The sequence below is a fragment of the Palaemon carinicauda genome, chromosome 26 (genome assembly GCF_036898095.1).
Source record: "Palaemon carinicauda isolate YSFRI2023 chromosome 26, ASM3689809v2, whole genome shotgun sequence".
NCBI lineage: Eukaryota > Metazoa > Arthropoda > Malacostraca > Decapoda > Palaemonidae > Palaemon > Palaemon carinicauda.
Window position 1 is genome coordinate 60,411,173 of NC_090750.1, and position 12,500 is coordinate 60,423,672.

Sequence of the window (12,500 nt, forward strand, 5' to 3'; positions counted from 1 at the left end):
TACATTATATATACATATATATATATATATATATAATATATACATTATATATACATATATATATATATATAATATATACATTATATATACATATATATATATATATATATATACATATATATATATATATATATATATATATATATATATATATAAATACATATACATACACACACACACACACACACACACATATATATATATATATATATATATATATATATATATATATATATATATATGTATATGTACAATTTATATACACATACGCCAAAAACCATAGGAAAAAGTAAAAATACTGAGTGAATCCTGATTGGTCTCGTCTGTACGACCTCATTTAGAGCACTGTCCAGTCAGGATTCCCTCTGCATTTACCTTTTCTCTTGTGGTTTATTGCATCTGAGCATAAAGTATTCCTCATACTGCAATTTATTCTACACATGTGATTTTCCGTATCTAAATTATCGATCTTCCTCAATTTATTCTAATTAAGAGATTTTCCGTACCTAAATTATCGATTTTTTATATTAATCTTTTCTCCTCGATATCCTTTCTATTACTTTCTCCACCCTGAAGATAACAGATGTTTAGCATATTTTGTAAAACAATCTAAAACGCAAATATAGGGTCGGGGGTTGTGGGACCTTGAAACTTTCCACTTACTAATATTATATGAGAGAGAGAGAGAGAGAGAGAGAGAGAGAGAGAGAGAGAGAGACTTAATTGGTAGGTATATATAGTTTCAGAAAGATGATATTCCAGAACAGTGCAGTCCCCAAATGAGCGAAACGCAAACCCTTTCACCATGTTAAGGTATCCACATCAGAAAGGATTACAGCAAGGGAATATTGAAAAGTATCAACACAAAGTTCTTTTTGTCCGTTAACACAAATGCAAAAATATATGTGATGAGAGTTCATCCATTGTATTATACTATTGATAGAAAATCACCATATATGTTAGGTAATTAATGTTTTATATTATAAATACTGCATTTTGGTCTAGGTTGCTCATCTTATACTACTAGACTTGAGGTAAAACACTTTTTTTTTCTTTTTTTTTTTATAACGTGTCATTCAAAACGCACTTTTAAACATAATGCAATCAGACTACGTTAATCTTTTTAACGTAATCGCGTGGCAGTTTTTTCTTTATGGCCTTTAGCTAAGATCTACAGGATCTACAGGTCTTGGGTTTAGCAAAATCGCCGAAAACTAGAAATATTGAAAACATTCAAATCAATTCAGGGGGTTAAGTGCTCTCGAGTAAATCACGACAGGACAGACAGCAAAAGATGGAAAGGGAAAAGGGAGAGGTAAATATAGTCTATATAAATTCATTCACCTTACGGTTTCCTTCAACATGTTGATTGTTGTTGGTTAGCTCAGTGAGTAGAGAGAGAGAGAGAGAGAGAGAGAGAGAGAGAGAGAGAGAGAGAGAGAGAGAGTTTAGAATTCACTGTAAAGTTATATTTTTATCATCTGACTGATATACAGATAGTTGTTGAAAGACTATACTATACCATCTACAGAGAGAGAGAGAGAGAGAGAGAGAGAGAGAGAGAGAGAGAGAGAGAGAGAGAGAGAGAATCCACACTCAAGATCTTGAGCAAGCTCTCAAATGGATGAAGGTAGTTACGCCAATTATCCTCTAATCACCAGTTTGCTCTCCCTCAATTCATGATTTACAACTCGCTGTTATCTCATCGCGCAGTTGCAAAACCCACTGGATCCATGATAAATCCACACCAGATAAAAATCCCACTCGGTAAATCCCATATCTAAGCAGCGATTTCTCTAATCTGATCCCCCCCCCTTTGTATTCATGGTTGGTAAGGGATTTATGAGGTGGGGGGAGTATATCGCTAGGAGGATTAATACTTATTTTTCCTCCAAGGTATATCGTAGCCACGGATATATCCCATCTCTCCATGTAAGAGGATATATATCTAACCTCCTTTGATATGAAAAGACGGGATTTAATCACTCTCTCTTGTGGTAGAAGAAAGGGGGGGGGGGGGAGGTGGGGGAGGTAGGTAGGTTGAGGAGGTAGGCAGGTGGGGGTACGCTAGTAGGTAGGTTGGGATTCACATCCAATTAACCTCTCTAATCTTAGTCTAATGGAAAGGAGGTTTTGGGCTGAGAACTGTGGAGTATTCACAATTTCCCTTCTGTATTCAAGATCTATTGGTGAAGAAAAGGAAGTGGGTGATTCCTCCATCTCCCACACCTATATGGAAAGGAGGGGAAATTTATCCATTCTCCCCCCCAACCACCAGAAACAGGGTTTCTGAACTATGGAGTATTCACAATTCCCCTTCTGTATACAAGATCTATTGGTGAAGGAAAAGGAAGTGGGTGATTCATCCATCTCCCACACCTATATGGAAAGGAGGGGGAATTTATCCATTCTCCCCCCAACCTCCAGAGACAGGGTTTCTGAACTATGGAGTATTCGCAATTCCCCTTCTTTATACAAGATCTATTGGTGAAGGAAAAGGAAGTGGGTGATTCCTCCATCTCCCCCACCTATATGGAAAGGAGGGGGAATTTATCCATTCTCCCCCCATAACCCCCACCTCCAGAGATGGGGCTTGTAGCTGATGGAAGGAGAGAGGAATTTATCATCATCGAAACTTTTTACCCTGAGAATTCCAAACAGGTGATATTTCAACCCGAAGATGGTTTTAGCGCCGAGATCGAGAAAATTATAGAGGGAGGGAATTTGATGAGGGAATGGATGGCTTACGATGGATGGGCTTCGTTCAATTGGATTCCACTCTCTTGTTTTCATAAGAGGATAAGCAAGACTTATATATATATATATATATATATATATATATATATATATATATTATATATATATATATATATATATATATATATATATATACTCTCTCTCTCTCTCTCTCTCTCTCTCTCTCTCTCTCTCTCTCTCTCTCTCTCCTTATATCTGACGATTGCTGATGAAGTTTTAGGACAGATTTTTTTTTTCTCTCTCTCTCTCTCTCTCTCTCTCTCTCTCTCTCTCTCTCTCTCTCTCCTGCTTATATCGGATGATTGCTGCTGGGGATCTAGGACCGATTCTATTTCTCTCTCTCTCTCTCTCTCTCTCTCTCTCTCTCTCTCTCTCTCTCTCTCTCTCTCTCTCTCTTGCTTATATCTGACGATTACTGATAAAGTTTTGACACATTTCTCTCTCTCTCTCTCTCTCTCTCTCTCTCTCTCTCTCTCTCTCTTTCTCCTGCTTATATCTGATGAGGTTTTAGGACAGATTTCTCTCTCTCTCTCTCTCTCTCTCTCTCTCTCTCTCTCTCTCTCTCTCTCTCTCTCTCTCTCCTGCTTATATCTGATGAGGTTTTAGGACAGATTTACTCACTCTCTCTCTCTCTCTCTCTCTCTCTCTCTCTCTCTCTCTCCTGCTTATATCAGATGATTGCTGATGGGGATCTAGTACCGATTCTCTCTGTCTCTCTCTCTCTCTCTCTCTCTCTCTCTCTCTCTCTCTCTCTCGATTGGGGATTGGAGCTCGGTGAGATACGAGGAAATAAAATGTGGAAAAAATAAATCTATAGTAAGTCTATTTTGATTGCATATAATGTACATAGATGGGCGGCGCCTCGTTTGACCTAAGTAGGTAATTAGCACATGGTATCTAGTCAATTGCAGTGGATATTCATGTAAGAATTACAGGAGCATGTACTCAGTGTTTTTGTACGGCACGCGTTTCATACACGATATGTACACAGTAACGGTTTTGATTTTGTATCTTATCACTCGCTCTTCCCTGCACTGTTAATAGACCAATTTGTTATTATCACTCTAGTTACTGCTTTATCATGTTTGAATTTTTGTAACGTTTTTGCCAGCACATTACTGTATAAAATATCAATGATTATTGGAAAAGTTTAGTTGCCATCATCTCTCCTCTCGGTTATCACCTAACTGGCGCATTTGCAGTTTGTTGTCTGCTGGAGACCATTTAACTCTGAGAAACACTGCAATTAAAAGTTAAGGGAAGAAGTTTAAGTGAAAGCCAAATGGGAGAATAAATGTTTGAGTAACTATTGGACAATAGGACGCTAGAAATCCTCAAAAGTAGTATCTAATGGAACAGTCTTCTCAGTGGGTGTTTGTTGTGCACATCAGGTCAAGCATCTTTAGATTCAGGGTCATTTGTGAACTACTGATGTTAAGTTCTGTTATTACGGACTCGTGTCGTTCCCCCTTACTAATTCTAACCAACCAACAGGTAAAGATTTTAATTTCACAGAAGTTAAGGTCTGTAAAATTAAATAGGGGTTTCCCAAGCTTTTCCATGCACCGTACCTATAGAAAACTTATGATCTGATCTCGCACCCCGTAATATAAATATATATATATATATATATATATATATATATATATATATATATATATATATATATATATTTATATATACATATATACATATATACATATATATATATACATATATATACATATACATATACATATACATATACATATATATATATATATATATATATATATATATATATATATATATATATATATATATATATATATATATACAGTATATTCACACACACAAAAGTAATGTCTCATATGAAGATGAAGAAATCCATGAATACTAAATTTGAGCAATAAGTTTATTTAAGTTAATTTTTGAATGACATAGAATGAAAAAAAACTGTCAATATTGTTAAATACGAACAAACCTCACACAACAAAATAACCTTTTTATTCAGTGTAAGTGTAGATTGAGCAATTTCAAAAACCTCAAAGCTAATATTAAGAAACTAACATTTGGTTATAATCACCAATATAATAAGACACTTAATAACACTTACCAAATGCAAATGAATTTCTGGACGTACTTTCTGATAATCAACTTCTGGAAGTACTTTCTGCTGTCGTAATAACACTTACACAATGCAAAGCAACTTTTGGACGGACTCTGATGTGTGAACACAAGTTTGTTTGTAAGAAAATAAGTAAACGATAGCTGGTCGGAAGCAGCGCCTCCTATTTTTAGTTGTTAATTCAATACTATCCATATTTTCTTATTACTGTTAAACTGGGTAATCTAACAAGTTGTTTTTCTCTTCCATTGATATTAAACTGATTTCTTATCAGGAAAAATAATGAATAATTAGTTTGACTGTTTAACTTTTGAAATTTTAAATATATTCATATTATTTTTGCTAAATTGCCAAATCCAAAGTTTCATAGTCCCAAAAAGGTGATCTCATAATCCTGTTTGGGAGCCCCTGTCGTGCTTAACTAGAAATGATTTATTTCGAGGTTTTTCAAATAGTCTTACTTGACCAATTGAAAATGGTATTAACTTGGTATAATTACACTTTTCCTATAAATCTTATTATTTTCTATAAAAATCTTCAATATTATAATAAATTGCATAATAGACAGTGTATTGGTGATATTTTGCTAGTGATAGGAATCATAGAAAACTGAGAAAAATCATAAAAGAAAGAAAAATTGGGTTAAGTGAAGTCCCTTGAAAATTTAATATGTATGTATATGTATCGTGTAAAATATTACAATTGAATTAAGGTTAGGAAAATAAAAGTTTTCTCCCATATATCCTAAATGGTTTTTAGAAATCTAAGATTTATACATGTACATTAAATCTGATGGTTTTAAGGAAACCCCATATTAATAAAAAACAATAAAAAACAGACATAAATAATAATTTTAGGCCGAATAATTCATGTATTACAGGGAACAACTATAATCGAAAATTGTATTTTCTCTGCTGGTAATAAGACTTAAAACTACAATGTAAAAAATTTAACATGAAATAAATCTTGGTACCAAATAGAAATCAATCACTCACTAGAATTTGATCATATTTTGTTTATATTCGGTTTAATTAAAAGATGGTATGGTACTCACTAACATTTGTAGCTAGTGAAGGAAAAAAAATAATAGCATTAATGAATTAAGTAAGCGTCAGAGTTATTGTTATTGTTATTGTTATTGTTATTGTTATTGTTATCATCATCATCATCATCATCATCATCATCATTATTATTATTATCATTATTATTGTTGTTGTTGTTGTTGTTGTTGTTGTTATGGTACTCACTAACATTTGCAGCTAGTGAAGGAAAAAAATAATAGCATTAATGAATTAAGTAAGCGTCAGAGTTATTATTATTATTATTATTATTATTATTATTATCATTATTATTATTATTATTATTATTATTATTATTATTATTATTATTATTATTATCATATAGATGTTTGCGGTGCCTGACATAATTAAGACGAATCTCTCCGATGTTTTAAGCTGAATGTCAAGGTAACCTGTGTTTTTTCTTTTTTGCCCCATTTCGAGTAGCCCACCAAAAGCTATATCCTCCTCTTTCGGACGTCAAACAGGTATATCATATATATACGACCTCCGACCTCACCTTACTGTGGGAATAATAAGTCATAACCGCCCTACAGCTTTTGGGTGTCCAACACCGCCCCTAACACGCCCGTGGTTTTCGGCGTCTTAATCAGTTCTGAAGGCAGCCGCTCTAGAATTCTTTCTGATCATTCTCCTCTCTCTTCTTAGCTTTATCACTTCATCCTTCCTCCCATTATTCAATCAGTTCTTAAGCAAGCCGCTCTAGAATTCTTTCTGGTTCTTCTTCTCTTTCTCATTAGCTTTATCACTTTGTCCTTCTTCTCCTCAGCTTTCTGCCTTCATTCTGCTTCTCATTCTTCTTCCTCCTTAGCTTTCTTACTTCGCACTTCTTCTCATTCTTCTTCCTCCTTAGTTTTCTCATTTAGTTCTTCTTCTCATTCTTCTTAATCCTTAGTTTTCTCATTTAGTTCTTCTTCTCATTCTTCTTCCTCCTTATCTTTCTCCCTTCGTTCTTCTTCTCATTTTTCTTCCTCGTCGGAACCGTCAGGTATTTTGGAAGTTCTCAGACGGATGAGCATCAATCTGTCATCTTCTTCAAGGAGGTACATGACTGCTCTACCGCCGACCGACTCCTCCCCCCGAGCCTAATATTACCGTCATAATCGTCAGATAAGAGCCAGGGACGAAGCCTTCAAAATATTACTGGATTCTAAGTAACAATACTGGTATTTTTCATAAAATTTCCTTTCTTTATTCCCTCTAACTAAATCACTTCAATATTTTTCTCCATCGACTTCTCAATAGTATGACTTCTTTGCCTAAAGAATATCCATTGAGTTCATGATCATGATGTTTATTGGGAATCTAATAATTTTTGTCATAATTTTCATCATTAATAATGGAATATAATAAGGTTTTTTAGGTATCTATTATTTTTGTCTTTGTTTCAAAGTTACTTAAACTATTGATAATTCCTTTAGGTTGTTATCTCTGATAGAACTCATGTACTTATTCATCATAACAATCTTTTTCAACTATGGAATTCATAGAAATCGACATTTTGAAATAGTTTTTTCCCAAGTATTTTCCATCCGTGTAGGTTGGTTTCCTTTTACGAATGCCCGTCATGTAAATTATCTACTTTTCAATGAAACATTTAATCCATGTTTCTGTTATGAAAATCGTATATGATTTCCAGCTTTTGTGACATCGGTTATTTTTGTACTGGAATAACACGAAGAAACACATGGAAAGTATAGCAGTACGAAGTCTAGTATCAATAGATGAAGATGGAAAGAATATTGACAGTTGATTAGATAAATAAAATAAAAATAAAAAAAATATATCAAATATGTTACACATCGATTTAGATGAAAGAATGAATTAGTGCAGATAGGCTGGCCTGGTACTTGTCACAAAATTCTTGCAAGACCTTTATTCACAGTAAACAAATTAACCGAATCATATAATATCTAGCGATGCTCATTTCTATATTTTTTGCATAGTAATAATTGTTTTAATGCTGGCTGGCTGTAAAAAAAAAAGAAAGAAAAAAAACAGGAACATATGAAACATAAAACAATTAGATTTTGGAATGATAGAAATATAAAAGGAACTGGGACAATAATTTAGTTTTTCTTTTGCTTATCAAGTCTTAAATGTGAAGGATGTTACAGTCAAAGATTATTGAAAATCTGGTACACGTCGTAGAAATAGAATGATAGAATTTAATGAACAAAGGAAAACATGAAAGATAAAGGTATTTAACAGAAAGATTGTCTATCAATAAAATACTCTCATTAAAGCAATTGAATTCAACAGCAGAAATGATTATAGTTATGTTTATTATCATGAAAAAATTATACAAGTCAACACTGCACATCTGATATAATTTCATGAAATAAAGTCATAAATTTCAATGGTATATCTGAACTTTACTGAAATTATTTTATCAACTTAAATAACAGAATCCAAAAGTTAAACTGAAAATCCATTAAACGAGAAACGTTCTTCATGATCCATCCAAACTCAAAAGATAAATTTCCAAATTAGGTATACAGTGGTGTGGATGGTATGAGGTAGGGATGGGATGTCCGGGTACCCCACCACATACATCAATGTTCCAGAGAATGGAGGAAGAAAGGAAGAAAGCGAAATAGGACGAATCGTAAGAGTAAAAAGCTTGTAAGGCCCAACAATGGGTGTCGAGTTTCGTCAGTGTTTGGAACGAAGTGAGGCGAAGGGGAGGGGCCTAGCTTGTAGTTGGGGTCATCTGACTTGTAGATTTACGGTGATGAAGATGTTATGAATTCAATGGTGGGAGAAAGAAAGGCGTTAGGAAAAAAATGGTTGATGACTTCGTATGATTCATGAGGATGTTGATGGTGAGGATTATTATTCTCGTCTAATGATGATGATGATGATGTTAGTGATGATTATAATCTTAGAATTATAGTAATGATCCTAATGTAGGTTAGGTTTGTGGTTGTTTCTGATAATCAAGATTTTATCTCTATAGTAACGATTCAAATCTGATTGTTTTGGTAACGAAATAATTTTGAAGGAATTATTTCATCAAACATCTATATCTACAAGATTAGCTTAGATTTGTGGTAGTGATGATGCTCACGGTGGACATCATACCTGTCTAAGTTTCTGATAATTATAATTTCATAATTATAGTAACTGTTCATAATGTGATTGTTTTGATAACGATAACTCGGAGATAATCTTGATTGAATCATTTCATCAAAATATCTAAACCTAAATAACCAAATGGAATCCTTCTATTATAATGGATAATCATAATTTCTTGATGTTTCATTCATGTGTTCAAACGGAACGGAATAAATTACATACTTTATGAATGATCATCTTTCTGAATGCCATAATTTCATATTGCAATTAAAATTTAAATCTAATGCAATAAAGATGATATGCCAGTTATGAGATTCACTAATGAATAAGAAGGCTGAAAAAGTATTCTTTCCATGGATCTTCACGAAGGATTATAGATATACCCTTATTATTATTATTATTATTATTATTATTATTATTATTATTATTATTACTAGCCAAGCTACAACCCTAGTTGGAAAATCAAGATGCTATAAGCCCAAGGGCTCTAACAAGGAAAAATAGCCCAGCGAGGAAAGGAAATAAGGAAATAAATAAATGATGAGAATAAATTAACAATATATCATTCTAAAAACAGTAACAGCGTCAAAACAGATATGTCCTATATAAACTATTAACAACGTCAAAAACAGATATGTCATATACAAACAATAAAAAGACTCATGTCAGCCTGGTCAACATAAAAACCTTTGCTCCAACTTTGACCTTTTGAAGTTCTACTGATTCAACTACCCGATTAGGAAGATCATTCCACAATACCCTTTAGTTATATCAGAGAGGCTTATGGTTAAATTGGACTCAGTTTCAGAATAAGTGTAAATTCTCTCAGCTCCAAGAAATAAAAAATAAAAAGTTTAGAAATATGGATATGAAGGATGAGAAAACCTTGGAAAAGGAAACATATGTGAAGTATATGTTGGCCTATGGTCGCATTATGATAAATTTTGACCATGAACCTTCCTCATTTATCTTTCATTTGGTCATAGTGGAAATAGAACTTGAACTGTTACGACAAGACAGTCGCTGGCCACTATGCTGATATGGGATTCTTACTTTAGGAAGGCCAGTGATCTGTATACTATTATTATTATCATTATCATTATCATTATCATTATCATTATCATTATCATTATCATTATCATTATTATTATTATTATTATTATTATTATTATTATTATTATTATTATTTTAATTTTTACTATTTTTCTTTTTGATTTTCTTTTTATTGAAAACATTATCAATAAACAGAAAAAAAAGTTTCAAAACTAGAAGAATGTTGTTCTTCATTGAAAGTAAAGTTCAAGAAGATTTTTTAAGGATTATTTAAATGGTCAGTTTCAAATTAAATTATTTTTTTAAAGGGAATCATACCAATAGCTCTCCCTTCTAGGTCCTCTAACTAGGCCTAAAATAGAAATGGGTTTGAACATCTCCTATGCATATGAAATATGAAAGAAATAATATATATATATATATATATATATATATATATATATATATATATATATATATCTATATATATAAATATATATATTTATTTATATTTATATATATATATATATATATATATATATATATCTATATATATAAATATATATTTATATACATATATATATATATATATATATATATATATATATATATATATATATATCTATCCATATATATATATATATATATATATATATATATATATATATACATATATATATATACATATATATAGATATATATAGATATATATATATATATATATATATATATATATATATATATATATATATATATATATATATATATAAATAAAAGAATCATATTTCTTGTTCTCTCCTAAACGATATAATGCTTTGCTTAAATATCTAGCAATACAAATGAACATTAGGCGTATATTATGAACATTAAATAATTCCTTCAAAATACTGCAGTACTGATCAAACAAAATAGTGATAATAAAAAGTTTGATAGTTTAAGAACACATCTAGACTCTTGATACAATTCAATTTGAATCCATCTTCGTGCAAGAAATTCATATATTTTTTTAATACCACATCGTGTCGACATATACTGGGAAGCATTATCATCAAATATAAACTCAAAAATATTTTGAAGAAAATTATTCACACCAAAACCAGTAAATCTTAAACGGCATTATAACTATCACATAGATTAAGAATGAAGAGAAAAAACATTGAATAATACAAAAGACCATATAAACCTTCGTAAAAATGCCTCATAAGATTTCTGAGCAAAGATCATGCAGTAATTTTAGACTTCTGGAAGCGTTGTAAATGGTAAGAAAACTCTACAAAAACATTGAATGGAATTTGGGACAGTTATTTGTCTTCCTTATTCCTCTTGATATTTGTTTTACTTTGAAAGGGCCCCTGATGATTACTTTCCAGATAAATAGTCTCTGAAGTGTTCCCAACGATGGAGAGAAACCGGCTGTATATCTTGATTATTATTACATAATAAGAAATATATTATTACGCATTAATTCAGAAATAAATCTACATCCGAAGGAAGGAAATCCTTCTTATGAACTCTTATATAAAGCTTGATGTCATAACTATGATTAAAAATTACCTTTAGATTTTCTTCCTTATTTACATATTTATTTATTTCTTTATTTTTTTTGTTACTTCTTATTCACTGCGGGAATAAAGTTGAGAGTAAGATGGGGGACGTCATGGGATGTCAGCGATGTCTGCAGGAGTCTTGAACGCAACATCCTACTTCACGCGTGCCGATGACAGCCCTCTCCCTACGCCCACTCGCTAGAGAGAGAGAGAGAGAGAGAGAGAGAGAGAGAGAGAGAGAGAGGGAGAGAGAGAGTTATTAAGAAAATAGGTGAAAGGGGAAAAAGCTATATAAATAGTTATAAGAAAAAAATCACAGAAAAGTCGCAAGAAGCAGGTGAAATTAGGCCTATTGGTAAATAGATATATAAATAGATAGATAGGTAGATAGATAGATAGATAGATAGAGCTGCAACTCGAATTTTTCATTTCAAATATCAGCCGTGGAATATGTTCTATATTATCAAAATGATAATGGTAAAGAACGTTTGATTTTTGTATAACTCCCTTGTATATACGTGTTAATCATATTACTTTTGAAATTCGATTTATTTATAATACTACTATAATTCTGGGAGCTACAAATCTAAGCACTGAAAAATATACTTTGTTTTGAAAAATATTTAAACTTTTATAAAGGCAACGAGATTTCTTTGAATAATTAAGTTTACAAATTATTAAAATTGGAGGATTTACCGGTGATTTTGATCACATTTTCTTCACAATTTATGCAAAGTAAATGTAATATAACATGAATGATGAGTTTACTACCACACATAGCTATAACTCAAATATTACAATAGATCTATTCCCAAAATCTTTAATAAATCTTGGTTGGCGTTTGGATTGCTATCTAACGTTGCATCGAAATCACTTTTATTGCGTTTAGATCCCTTCTCA